General features: G+C 44.1%; 1 long non-coding RNA gene across 1 annotated transcript; it reads right to left on the bottom strand.

Moving 5' to 3' along the window:
* Positions 1–1876: 1876 nt before the first annotated feature.
* LOC137840605 (uncharacterized) lies at positions 1877–4674 on the bottom strand. The gene is made up of 2 exons (XR_011087365.1): positions 3007–4674; positions 1877–2933 (listed from the first exon to the last, which is right to left on the bottom strand). It is a non-coding gene; the product is annotated as an uncharacterized lncRNA (long non-coding RNA).
* Between the last annotated feature and the right edge of the window lie 9303 nt (positions 4675–13977).

Below are 13977 nucleotides of genomic sequence, written 5' to 3'. Positions count from 1 at the left end.
ACAGTCTTGCATTATGAAATTGGTCATAATTTAATTAATCCTTTCAGCCCAGAAGTCAACTGTCAACAGTCAATCAACAGACTGGATCAGTGATTCTCAAAATGTGGTACAAACAGACTCCCTAAAGTGGTACATAAAAGAATCGCTGAATTATGTGCAGCGTTGGGCTGTTTCATTCGCACACATCGGAGAGGGGAGGCTCGTTAGCTCCGTTAATTAGCACATTTCCAGCGGGACACTGCATTAGATATACCTGCAATTACCTTCCAACACAATTAAAGCCGAAGCACAAATATTGATAAATAAACACAAACACATCTTATAAAATTATTTAGTATGAATACAGAAAATAATAATGGAAATTGTATCACAAAGAATAAAAATCAGGGACTATATTAGGTATTTTCTATGACAACACTATACCTAGACAGGAAGAAAAAGTACAAATATTGCAACTTATTCTTGAGTTGAAATAAAAAAAAAAGTTAATGCACTCGTACTAGCGTCAATTATCTGTGGAATTTTTCCTATTGACGAGCCAGCAAGGCCCCTCACCGTGACTAGTGGGCATCCACTTACACGAGATTGAAAAATACAGAAAATAATAAAATGACTTTGTTACAAATAATCTTGTCATCTTACCCTAACAGTATTTAAAAAAAAACAATAAAACAAAACTATAAATTAAAGAAGACATATCATGGAAAATCCACTTTTTTGCTTTTATATTTGTTTTCTTGTGTATTTGGAGTGAGAAGAGTGTAGAAAAGTGTAATATTTTTACGATCTGTTTGGGGGCTATCTTTTACTCCATTCAGTTTTCTCCATTTTCTATTACGTATTTTTATTTATTACATCACATCCGTTGGGGGGACCAAACAAGGTAATGTTGCGAAATCGTTTCGCAAATCTGCCATCTTTATTACTCGGAGAGACTTTTGTAGTCCAAACAACTCAAGGATACCGAAGTGGAGAGCTCAAAATGTTCTGTTGTTAGATGCATCAATCCACACAACTCATTGCACCGTCCCCCAGCATCAGAACCTCAAAGAAGTGTCTGATCAAATTTAATTTTTCAAGCAGTGTCTGTGGGCAAAGTCCTGCTTGTTCAAGGATGAGTGTTTCAGAAATCTTTTGTCAGTGTAGAGAAGGATTCACTGAAAGATTTCGTTTTGTCTATGGTTCAGTTTCTTCAATCTATGGAAACGACGAACACAGTAACGCAGTAAGCTTGAGATGACGAAAATAAACTGTATTTCACTATACTATTGCGTATCTATGCGCGTGTTTTCATAGCATTAACATCAGTCTTTCTGCTGATTTTAGAGTTGTGCACTCTGTTTTCACTTCTTGTGGGTGTATTTTGAGTAGTTGTATCAGATGAATTGGATCGAAGGTGCTGTATTATTCTTGGGGAACACAATAATGCGTTAAATGCATTCGTTAGCTTCTCGCTAACGCTAGCATTAGCGCACTGTTAACTTGACTGCAGTGCTTGTTTACAAGACGTGTTCATAAATAATGTGAGGGGATTTATTTTGTTACGTGTTATGTCTGTATGGACAAGTCTTCTGCCGTTGACATCTTTTAATCAATAAAAAAAATTAGTGGCGCAAGTGAACGCTACCTCGGCTAAAAAACTACAAATATGTCGACCAGAAAGGGAGGTGCAAATCTTGCGGCTTGGAGGGAGCGGGGTGTGAAGTATCTCATTTGCATTTAAAGAGACCGCACCAAAACGGCTTGCTCTGAGCCGCACCTCAAAACAAGTAGAAAAGAGGGACCCGTGATGCTATCAAAACGAGGGATTCAGACAAAAGCATCGCTGTTCCACTTTATATAGACCACAACTGAATGAGTAAAATGTAAACCAGTAGAATGTATTATCATGATACGTAAGCTTTAATACAAACATTTTCCCCCACAATGGTGTCATTTTGCTTTGGCAAGAAGGACCTTACTAAAAGAATCACTTCAAATTCGCAGAATGTGTGCGCGAATCTAAACAAACAAACAAACAAACAAACAAACAAACAAACAAACAAACAAACAAACAAACAAACAAACAACACCAAAGATAAATATCAGTTAGCAGAAACAAGTGTGGCTGTTGGATCAATAGGCAGGCAGGCTCCACTTTGCATTGATCCGAGAGGAAAAAGTGCGGCAAAAAAGCTGCTGCTGATTTGATGCTGCACGTGGCAGGCGGGTGTTGTCACCACGGTGGCGGTGCGGGAGACCATGATTTGCTGTCCTTTGCCAGACAAAACAACAAAATCACTAGTCTTCCACACCGCCGCTGGACGCTCGACCAAATTCTTCTTCCACTTGCTTGTCGTCGTTGTTTGTTGCTACGCAGGGGCTCCCTCACTTCCCCTCCCCTCACGGTGGCCACCTACCTAAAGACGAAGCGTCTTCGCAGACTCCACGTCGACAACCACGCCTGGCCCGGCATTCTCTTTGTGCCGAGACAAAGGCTTTTGCTTGCTTGGAGACACTTTATAATAACTCAATGTCATCAATGGACAGCTAACGTCCTCTACATAAATCAAAGGTGGAATCCTAAAACCAGATTACAAAAATACATTTGTTTGAGATTTGATACTATCTTGTGTGAACATTTTGGAAGACTTTTGAATGCCCACAACGACTTTGTTTTTAGATCGCTTGTTGATAGTGAGGGACAGCGGAAAACTCGCAAGTAAAGGCACTTGCATTTCAAGCGTTGTGCTCGTATCTCAAGGCAAACCAACTGATGGGTCGTATCTGAAGGGCACCCAAAGTGGGCCTGTTGTCAGTAAATCTCACCTACTGACATTTAGAAGCCGCCAACGCGCCGCCGCCGTCGCATCGCCATCTCGTTGCCTCCACTCCCGTTGAATCGGTTCTAGTCCCAAATGTTTTTCTTTGCCACTTTGCCAGCATCGTCACATCTGTTGGAAAATGTCATTCAGATTTCTTTCACTCTCAACGGCAGTGTGTGCGTTGGCGATTGCGTCATCTTACCTTCAACGAGCTGCAAAAGAGCAGCGCCATCACATGTGACTTCATTCACCTGTTGCGTGCTGGGACGATTTCACTCCACAAGTACACAAAAGCGGTCAATTGTGATCAATAATTGAGGGAGAATACAAGTAAGAGAAGCGCTCAAGGCAAGCAGCCAGCCGCTTGGCCGCTCGCCATTCTTGTTAATGCTCGGACGCATTCGAGCTATGGATGCGGCGTGTTGCGTGACAAGCACACGGGACACCACATTAGGTACACCTGCATCATCTCAGCAGTGCTGATCAAGTTGCAGCGACAACTGAAAATGATTTTGGGAGGATTGCCACTTTTTCCCCCCCAAAATGGAACCACAGACCGCTTTGAATCGGAGCTCCTTTGGTGCAGAAAATGAAATGCGAAAGAACGGACTTTTTCCAAACGTCAGCCGATTCCAACTGACTTTGAATGCAGCACCAGTCACTTTGCCACTTTATTAGGTACACCCGCTGCACCATCCAATGAGTTTTAGATATAAAAATTTTTCCTTTGTAGCATTTGTTTTGGTCAAGTGTCAATCAAAAATATTGAGACCAGCAAGGGTACCTAAAGAAGTGTCCCTTTGATGAGTGCTGTGCTCGAGGTCTCCAGGAACCCTTTTTTTTTTAGCATTTTGTCAAGCGCAATACGGGTGAAATGGAGGAAAAATGGATGTCAGTATGGGTGGGGGGCCCTTTTACAAACGTCTCACCAACCTTGAATGCAACATCAGCCACTTCATTAAGTACACCAACCGCACAATCTTATGAGCTTCAATCTACAATTTGACCTTTTGCTGAGGTCAGGATTTGCCATCATAGGTTTATGCCGTGTGGTTTGATATTTGGAATGTTTCTCAAAAATGTGTAAGTTGAATCTCATGAGACGGTGCCACAGGCATACCTAATAAAGTGTCTTGACAAGGAGTGCTGGCACAATCTGCATTTTGTTTTTGGTTATTTTGTCTAATGTACTGAGCGATCCCCTCCAAAGCTAAAAAAAAAAAAAAAGGACATCACATTTAGGAGTATTTTCACAAATGGATTCTTACCAGCCATGAACGCAGGGCCAGACTCTTCATTAGGTACATTACATTCATTAGGTAGGCTGGCTGATGTGAATGCTTGTGCATGACGTACACAATATTGTATTGGATGTCATGAGAGTGGAAGGATAATGTTTTGACCAGTATGCAGAAGAACCTCCAAATGAAAATGGGGGGGGGAAATCCAGACAAAAGACCACTGGATGAACGTGAAAAAAAAATAATTGCCACTTACCTCGGGTGAAGGGCCGCCCGACGGGCGCTCATTCTCGTCAAAAGAGCAATTTTCCACTGCACCAAAGACGACACGCAGCCTGTTGAAATCAAGGGAAAAATGAAAAAAGGGTGGACCAAGACGTTGGAGGATGGATAGCGAGATGGAGGCCAATTTAACAAGAAGAAGGAGGAGAAGAAGAAGAAGAAGAAGAAGAAGAGGCGGCCGGGCAAGCCCAGGTTGGGAAGCACCGGGCGTCAGATGCGTCGGGCGATTTATGTCGACTGCCTGACACACAGACGCACACGCAGGTGTTGCTCAAGAAGAAAAAGAAGTGCGCAAAATGTGACGTCACCCAGCAAGAAGGAAAGAAAGAAGAAAAGAAGGAAAGAAAGCCCTTGTGGGCTTTTGTGTGCTCCGCCCACTACATGATGTTCAACTGGCATTTTTCAATGTTCTCCCTTTTTTCCCCTCAATGTTCTCCCTTTTTTCCCTCTTCTTCTCTCTCTCGTCCACCAATTTGACGCATGTCCGCGAGCGATCATGTGTTCCTTTTGCTCCACATGGAGAACTTTTCAACAGAGGCCTGACATATTTGCTATCGCTGGACAAAACCAGCCCAAAAATTTCAAATGAAAGAATTTGTTCATTTATTTATTTCGGTGTCCATCCATCCATCATTGTAATCACTTACTATAATAATACTCATTTAGTATTCAGTATTCATTTAGAGCCAATTTTCAACTTCCAATGGTCCAAAGTGTCCCATTTCAGCCTATAAACAGTAAACGTGCGATTTCTGTCATGCGTCATAAAAGCAGGCCAATTATTTTAAAACATCCGTTTCGACGACGGTGAGAAAAGCAGGAAGAGAATCACTTTTGAAAAGTTGTCGAGTACAAAGTTATGGTTTTGTTTAAGAACTTAACAATACCAAATAATAAATGAACAGAAAAACTGTTTTTGTAATACACGGGAACTAAAATTGTATCTGATTATTCGATTAACTGTTGGAATCGTGGAATGAATAAGAACTGAAAAGCATTTGATGGTGACATTTGAAAGAAATATAGGCGTCTAGTTTTTTGTAAATTCTATGAAAGTAACATATGATTAATAATATAAGGTAATATATTGTTAAGGAAGATATCATTATATGATTGTTGAAATTGTATGTAATTGTTCGAAGGCTATTTTAAAATTTCATTAGTTTAATATGCTTGATTAAAATGATCAGAAAATGATTACGATGATGTATTAATTAAAAAATATTTTATTGAAAATACTTTTTGGAGCATGTATTCATTTGAAATGAAGTCTAATTACTGTGTCAATTTATTGTCACGGTATCAATTTAAAATGAATTTTAAAAAATCCCTTTACTGCATCCATCCCTTTACTGCAAACGTTTATTATCGTCATCTGAAATAATGATGATAACAATAATTACTAATGATAATTGATTTTAATTATTTATAATTGGAAAATGCATTCATTTAAGTCAGTTACTTTAATGTATCGTACTACTGCTAATGTATTTTCTGTGTTAAATTTGATTTAATGTTTAAAATGTAAATTGATGTTGAAGTATTATTTGACTTTTGTAAAATGCATTAATTTAAAATAACTGAACGTAATATATCATCCTCTATATAGTAAATGTATGTAGAATAAATGATCAATGTATTTTTTTTTCATTTGAACGTATTACATGGTTGCATTCATAAAAAAGCTACATCAGTTCCATCAACTAAGAGAAAGAAATATGTAATATTTTATAATGAAATGATAATGCATTCATTCCAAGTAAGTCCACAAAATTCCATTGAGGGCTGCAAGATGAAAACACTTTGCAACATTTTTGGGGTCTTTTTCCTAAATATTAGGACGGGCTCAAAGTAATGCTTCCATGTTTGTTTCCATTTTCCCTCCATCTCTCTTTCTCTCGCTCTCTCTCCATCCATTTCACTGGGAGGGCCAAACGGCACTTTGTGAAATTACAGCACAATTTGGAAAAGTAGAAACAGGCAGCGAGCAATTGAGGCGCTCAACAATGGAGCGCCGGCCTTGGTGATGGTTGCTAGGCGACGGGTGAAACACAATGGCCTCCTTGGAAAGCACAGGCCTTTAAGTGGACCGCCGCGCATGTACGCGCACGCACACACCCGCAGGTGAAGCTTGCCATCATGTATGCGCGCAAACATCGAAATATTCCAGCTGCTGCTTTGCGAGCCAGGATGAGCGAGGAAAAAGGCGCAAACGGCATTTTCTTGCCTTGCCGTCAACACATTCAGTAAAAAAGGGCTTGGACTCAAATCATCCATCCATCCATCCATTTTCTGAGCCGCTTAGTCCCCACGGGGGTCGCGGGCGTGCTGGAGCCTATCCCAGCCGTCATCGGGCAGTAGGCGGGGGACACCCTGAACTGGTTGCCAGCCAATCGCAGGGCACACAGAGACAGACAACCAATCGCACTCACACTCACACCTAGGGACAATTTGGAGTCTTCAATCGGCCTACCAAGCATGTTTTTGGAATGTGGGAGGAAACCGGAGTGCCCGGAGAAAACCCACGCGGGCCCGGGGAGAACATGCAAACTCCACACAGGGAGGGCCGGAGGTGGAATCGAACCCGCACCCTCCTAACTGTGAGGCGGACGTGCTACCCAGTGCGCCACCGAGCCGCCCGGACTCAAATCATTTGTTACTAATTATTTTGTTCTATTTTTTATTTTATTTTTAATATCATTGTTATATCTAGTTATCATTTGGTTCCTTAGAGTGAACATTGCAGACAATAATTCTCCTTCTCCTCCCTGCGTGCTGTTTTTCGCAGACCGCGCGGGCCAACCTGATCTTGGCGGCTCGTGTTGCAAAACAGAGCTACACATCGAGCGGCGGTGCTCGCCGCTCCCGTCCCGTAACATCTGCCTCCGTCTTGCAAGCCGTATGGGCTCGTCAAGCTCTCGCTGAAACAAAGCTTGCCTTCGGGCACCAGAAGGAGGATGCATGAGGGGTTGGGTTCACAACAGGTTACGACGCCACTTCATTACCACTCTTATTCCGACTACAACTGCTACAATCGCGATGACTCCTACAACATTTATAAACGGAGTGCTTGAGCTACACTGGAGTTTGCTCACCAACCTTCTTCAAGCTGAGAGCTACTTGTTGGCGGAAAGGGCTACTTAGCACTTGGATGCAACCTTCTAAAATGTCCTCACTTGTCACTTCATCACATGTTATCATTCTTATTCTACAGAAAGGGATGTCATTCAACGACTCACGCGCACATTCATCCACTGACGGCTCCCATCTTAGCATGTGGCACTCAACTTTTTGTTGCTAGCGTAGCTTCCGCACTAAACACTGCTACGACTGCTAATAACACGCTTCCTTTCCAGCACTACCGTCAATGTTTCTAATACGATTAGCATTAACGATTAGCGCTGTAGTAGTATTGTTAAAGAGTATGTAAAGGCACTTTTAACATGTTTTAAAAACCACTCAGAATGCTCGATTATATTCACCTGTATCCAAATAATATTATAGAATTGCATTCGTGAGCCAATCATCATCGGTTTAAAGTCCGCTTTCTAGGCTGCCGCTGGGTTGGACTGGATTCTCAATATGGCTTTCTTCCACCGGGGGCGGTCTATGGCCATCTCGTGGTTGAGAGTCCTATACTGAGAACATTTTTGGAGCAAAAACTTTTTACAGCCCGATGCTCTTCCTGACACCAACCCAAAGGGAAATTGATTTTCTGTAGGGGTTGACTCCCTTAGCCCATTCCTCTCCCGAGTAACCCACTGGGCAGTGGTACTATTTAACCCATAGTTGGGGGCTGGTTGGTGGGCACCAGGGCGTGTTCACACACCGGTGGGCCTGCGTGCCGCACGTCTAGGGGCCTGCCGCACGTCTGCCAAACGCAGTCAATTTGTGTTTATTTCTCGATCTTTCCTGCTCCTGTCATAAACCGCAACATTCTGGATCACATGGTACCGTGATGTAGATGATAGGACTCCCCGGGATATACCCACGCACAGCAGCTTAAGCAGCCATTGTTTACCGATTGATAGCGTGAAGATCCGTACAATTTCCTGGTGTTTTGTCTCCAATACTTCACATATAAGCATAATTTTGTGTACAAATTGGTGTTTAAACATCTGTTCCACAATGGTGAAGGTTTGTGTTGTCCAATTTTGTAGCAATACACACAAAACCCACAGTTTATATCGTTTCCCAGCAACGGAATCTATACGACAACAATGGGTTCGTTTTGTCCAAACAAAACGAGCCGATTTTAAGACCCCGCCGCCAGACTCTCAAGCTGTCATTTGTGGAGCTCATTTCACTCCGGAATGTTATCAGGGGTCAATGATGGAGCATCTGGACTTCATAACTAAGAAACTTCTCAAGCCAGACGCAGTCCCTACAGTCCAACCTGTGCCCACAGAAGAATAATTGGCTGCCATGGGGAAGAAGAGACAACAGAGCCCCCCCAAGTTCACCCACCCCCCCTCGAAAGTGCCAAGACAGACCATAATCTGAGGGAGATTCGTCAGACGACATCGCTTCCAGTTCTGTATCCGCCATTATGCTAACATGGGCTAAGTAACTCGGCAACGCTCGGCCTCCTATAATCTACGTCACAGTCACTTTAGCAATTTCCGGGATGAACGTCAACGATCACATACAAACTATTGATTTTTCATCGATCACTCCTCACTTCGCAATTTTATTCAAAAATTCACAACAGTTTCCAAAAATACAAGTCCATCTTTATCAAATACATTTTGGGACCCCATAGTGTCTTTACATGACCTTTAAAATGGCTACTACCATTACAATTACAACCCATACACTGAAGCCACAACCGCTACCACTACGATGACTTACTAGCATGCTACTAGTGAAACTACCACTTGTGGTAATATCACCTAGTCGCCTCAACACGTTTAACTAGTTGCAGCTAACCTTCCACTCACACCAGGACAATTCATAGCTAGTCCTAGGTGTGCCAACAAAATAAGCCTCTTCCATTCCTGCTAGAGATTTTATTCATTTTGTAGCCAGGAGATTTGTTTCTTTTTAGGCCTCCAGGCTGTACAATAAAAGGGCAGCACTTGAGCAGTGCAGCCGAGCAAGCGGGCCGGCGAGCGGCCTTGCGGGGTTATTAGTAGAACGGCGCGTCGCGTTGCGTTGTGGGAGCTCGCCAGTTGCTGGAGTAGTGCACTCACTTAGGGGCCGCCTGTAATGCAGATTCCATTTCAGACGCAATTAAGCTTGCCGCCAAGAGGCTCTCCCTCCCGCTCTGGATGCCCCCCCACCTCCTCAATTGCACTCATCCTTCCCTCTTCCTGGCCCATCTGTCCCCCCCGCCCCATCTCTGCCCCCCGGGGGAGCCCCGCTAACTGCTTATTCAACAGCCGGCTGCCATGAAGATATGTAATGACATTTTGGAAGGCAAAGAGGCCTGTGCGGTTTTTAATTCATATTTAATGGCTGTCACGATCCCAAGCGGAGGAAAGAGAAAAGAGACGAACAAATGGACGGATGGACGGACAGCTTGCGTGAGCCACTTACAGTAAGACTCACACAACTGATGGTTCACATCAAACATTGAATATGTCACAACCTATGCTGCAAGGTTTCATCACGTAATCGACACGTGATTGACGATTGCATTATTAACAACGATTTCAAACCGATTTGGAAATGTTAATACGTACTGTTTTGTGATTGGGGAGTCGGGAGCGAGTGAATGATTGCGTAATGATTCATTCACTCCTGACTGCTCAATCCCTAAAGGGATTTTCAGATGACATTTTCGGCGCTATCTCAATCGGCGATATGTCGTCCTTATGTCGTGATTAGCAAGTACAGAGTGAGCGAATGCTTGGCTCCAGTAAAAAAATGAAAAAAGATTGAAGCAAGTCTGTATAATATTTAGCCCAGCTGGGGGTGGGCAAGAGATGTGAAAAAAACACAATAGCTCGCTTTTGAATTGCGAGGTAATGGCGCTGCTAAGGCGAGACACAGTCGTGCGCTCAATCAAACGCTGTAACGCAATCAAGTTGGCCAAATAGCCATTGATTACACGCAGGAGGACGTCAGCCGGCTGGCATAAAAATCCCTGCTTTTGTTTTTATGTACATTTGCCAGAACGGCAACGGCGGGTCGGCCTGCACCTGATTGGTAGAAAGGCTGCGGACGTCCCACACGACAGCTCCTGTTTTGGAAACGACTGTTATAACTATCCGCCCGATACGACCATCAGGTGAGTCCAAATTTGCAGTTGTGTTATTTCTGTGCGGTACCAAGCTCAGCCGGGCAGCACCGAGTGCTGCCAAAATGCATACGGTGCAATTCAGAGCAGAAGAGGCAGACCATTATACTTGAGTCTGTCCACATGTGTTGCTCCACCGTTTGTGTTTAAATTTCCATCACTTTCTGATGCGGCCGCATTGACGCTGTTCCTTGGCTTGTTTTACGGCGATACAAAAAAAAAGCTCCGGTGTCCGGATATGGTGGCCGATGTAACGGGGGGGGGGGACGCCCGGACGGGAAAATATGAAGTGACGCCCTGCTCTGCCATGGCCCACCTCGCCAGCCTCTCTCTTTACTTTCCCTCCCGAGTGGCAAGATGTAAGTAAGCCTTGGGCCAGCACTCCGACAATGGAGAGGCTTTTCATGCTGCCCCCGAGGCTCGTTGCGCCCGGCCCACAGCAACAAATGGGCAACAAATCACAAAGTCCCCTCTCGCTGGCCTCCTTCCACCTCCTCTTCCACTCAAGACTGTCTCTTCACTTCTTTTTCGCCTCCTAATGCTGAGTTCATAAAAATGAGGAGTTCTTCAAGCTATGAGCCGTCACAATGTTTGGGGAGTACTGTATGGGAACCTAAAATTTGATTCACTCAAGTGATGTGAAAAAAAGCAGAAAAAAAAAATACAGATCATTTAAGTTGCTGTCACGTCCTGGCTCGTGTGGACTCACGCAAATTCAATTAATTTCAATTTATTTGCCACATGAGTAAACAGTAATAAGCTCGGTGATAAAACAAATTAAGCATTTAAATCAATGATTAAACCTTCAACGATTTGGAAAGTGAAAGGAAAGAATGAATTCGTCCCCCCCCACCCCGGCATTGGTTTGCCACTCGATAATGAGCAGCGAAAAGATGCGTCTCGGCTCACTGGTGGACTTGCAGAGGTGATTTCTGGCAACGTGGCATCTCGGGCGACGGGGGGAAGGTGTGCGACACGTGCGAGGTGAGGAAAGTGCAGAAGCTCAGGGGGAGAGTGGGGCAGCCGTGGAGCGGCGTTCTTATCTTGGAGCCAAATCGATGCCCACCGCGGGCCAATCTGACATTGATCCGTCACATTCGGACTTCTGAGGCCAAAAGAGGCCAAGCGGGTCGGGCGGGTGTCCGCTCGGCCGACCCGGGGTTAACAAGCGCAGGGTAAACATGACAATGTGACACCGTGCCAAATAGATGGAAATGAATCAATACGGAAAAAGCGGGACGCTTTTGACGCCACTACTTGAATTTCGATCATGACAAATACAATTTGGCGGTAGGCAAGAGACTGCGACTCAACTATCATGTAGAATATCTGATGAGTACAGAAAAACTCTCAGAACACTATCAAACTAAAATATCACAAAACGTAATGTACAAATAATTCCCCACTTCATCGTGGGTAGGGCTTAAGTTCCACACTGGCCCCCGCAATATGACAAATACACGATCCAATCATCATCAACGATTTGTACGGCTCCTTTAAAAACGAGGACCAACTCGGCAACAGAAACAATAAAACGTAAACAATGTCATCATGGCAACAACAGAAACACTAACAACGATAACGCCATGAGAATAACGTGTAGTTGCACATCCACTGCAGTTTGTGGCACTACTTTGTTTGCCCCATTTTTTTCAAGGAGTCCTCAAAGCATCCTGAAGTCAGTGAAGCAGAGCGAGCGGATACGACACTTACTCGTATCAAGAAACCCTCCACAACTCTTCATTAAACATTTACAAGGTGCTTATGTCATTATTAGCGTAGCCTCTTTTCTCATCTGTAACTACTGGGGGGGCTTTTATTAGCGCACCATGAATTATTTGCGTAGAGGAAACTGGGTGGAGCTTTTTTTATGCTGGAAGTGATCTTTTTTTGGGGGGTGAATTGTACTGGAGAATTCAGAGGTGTTCAAAGTGCCCAAACAATTTCACCAAGACGGCAGTGACTTGTTTTCTTGCTTTTTTTTTCTTTTTCTTTGAGCGCTCAGGTACAAGCGGTGGCCTGTACAGGTGAGACCACAACTTCAATCAATACGCTTCGAGTGGGACTCGACATGTCTGCCCGTCACTTTTGGTGCTGCTGTTCAGACATGATTTTTATTTATTTTTTTAATCCCACTGCAGGCTTCTATGCGACACCTCCACAACTCACTGCACAAAAAGCAGCAGTCTGGCAAACAGCCTTCAAAAAGAAGAAGAGGCTTCAAGGTGGTTTTTGCTACTCCTGGCTGAAGTAACTTTAACAAAAACTTGAGTGTTCTTAGCGCATTTACAACAACTGCACAGCTTTAGGAATGGGGAAACACAAAAGACAAGCTAACCAAAGTAGCATCAGTCTTGCATGTTTTACTCCATCTTTGTGGAATAAAAATCAATAAGACGAGTCAAAGCTCTTCAAGGGCCTGTAAAAAGTTGCAAAGCAAACTACATTTAGGAAAATGACAATTCAAAAATTCTACTGCCCTCTTTTCTCGCCATTGTGCCATTTGTGCTATTTGAGTCGAGTTTTTAGGGTTGAGGAGACATTTTGAGAAATAATTACCTTTAGGTGCTTGACTCTAATTTGAAGGCGCTTTCTTTTTTTTTCTTTTTTTTTTTTTTTAAATGCGCTAATCGATATGCAAAAAGCCAGATGCATTTGTTTCACTCCGAAATCTGACGACACTCTAATGAGATCAGGCTGAACTGTGATAGGAGTCTATTGCATCGTGGGAGGTGAGATGTAACTAGCTGCAGCACCTCCCCTCCCGCCCCACTCCACACACCCTATCCCTCCAAAATATACCCCCCCACACCCAAAACTCCTTCTCATGTTTCTGCTCATCTACACGAGCCTCTGGTGTCCACAGGCCGGCTGCTAATGACGGTCTGGGACGTGGTGATCGGGTTTCACGTGCGCACACCTCATTGATTCTGGGTTTGCCCAAAGCGTCACGATCAAACACACACACACACACGCACACACACACACACACACACACACACACACACACACACGCACACACACACACACACACACACACGCACACGTACACACGCGCGCGCCGCATGGTAATAATAAACACGGGCTAATGCGGGCAATAGGGGCAGGGTGTGGATTCAGCCAAGGAAAAACAATGACGTGCTGGCATTGATGCACAAAAAGATGCAGGGGAGGAGCCACAAAGAATCGGCGCCGAGCGTTCGCTCGATGAGGAGAAAAGATTGCACAGGGGTGAGGCCTTGAAGAGGGGGGGGGTCTGTGTTGTTGTCCATGTCAAGATGTGCAGATAAGGTGGATCGCCGTGGCTCTCGTTGCACCAGCTTGTCGTACTAGAGCTCATCTGATAAGCGGCCCTGGCCGACATGCGCTGGCCTGGCCCCAACATAAGCAGGGTCACGCGGCGTCGCCG

The sequence above is a fragment of the Syngnathus scovelli genome, chromosome 9 (genome assembly GCF_024217435.2).
Source record: "Syngnathus scovelli strain Florida chromosome 9, RoL_Ssco_1.2, whole genome shotgun sequence".
Lineage (NCBI taxonomy): Eukaryota > Metazoa > Chordata > Actinopteri > Syngnathiformes > Syngnathidae > Syngnathus > Syngnathus scovelli.
This window is presented reverse-complemented; position numbering and strand designations above follow the sequence as displayed.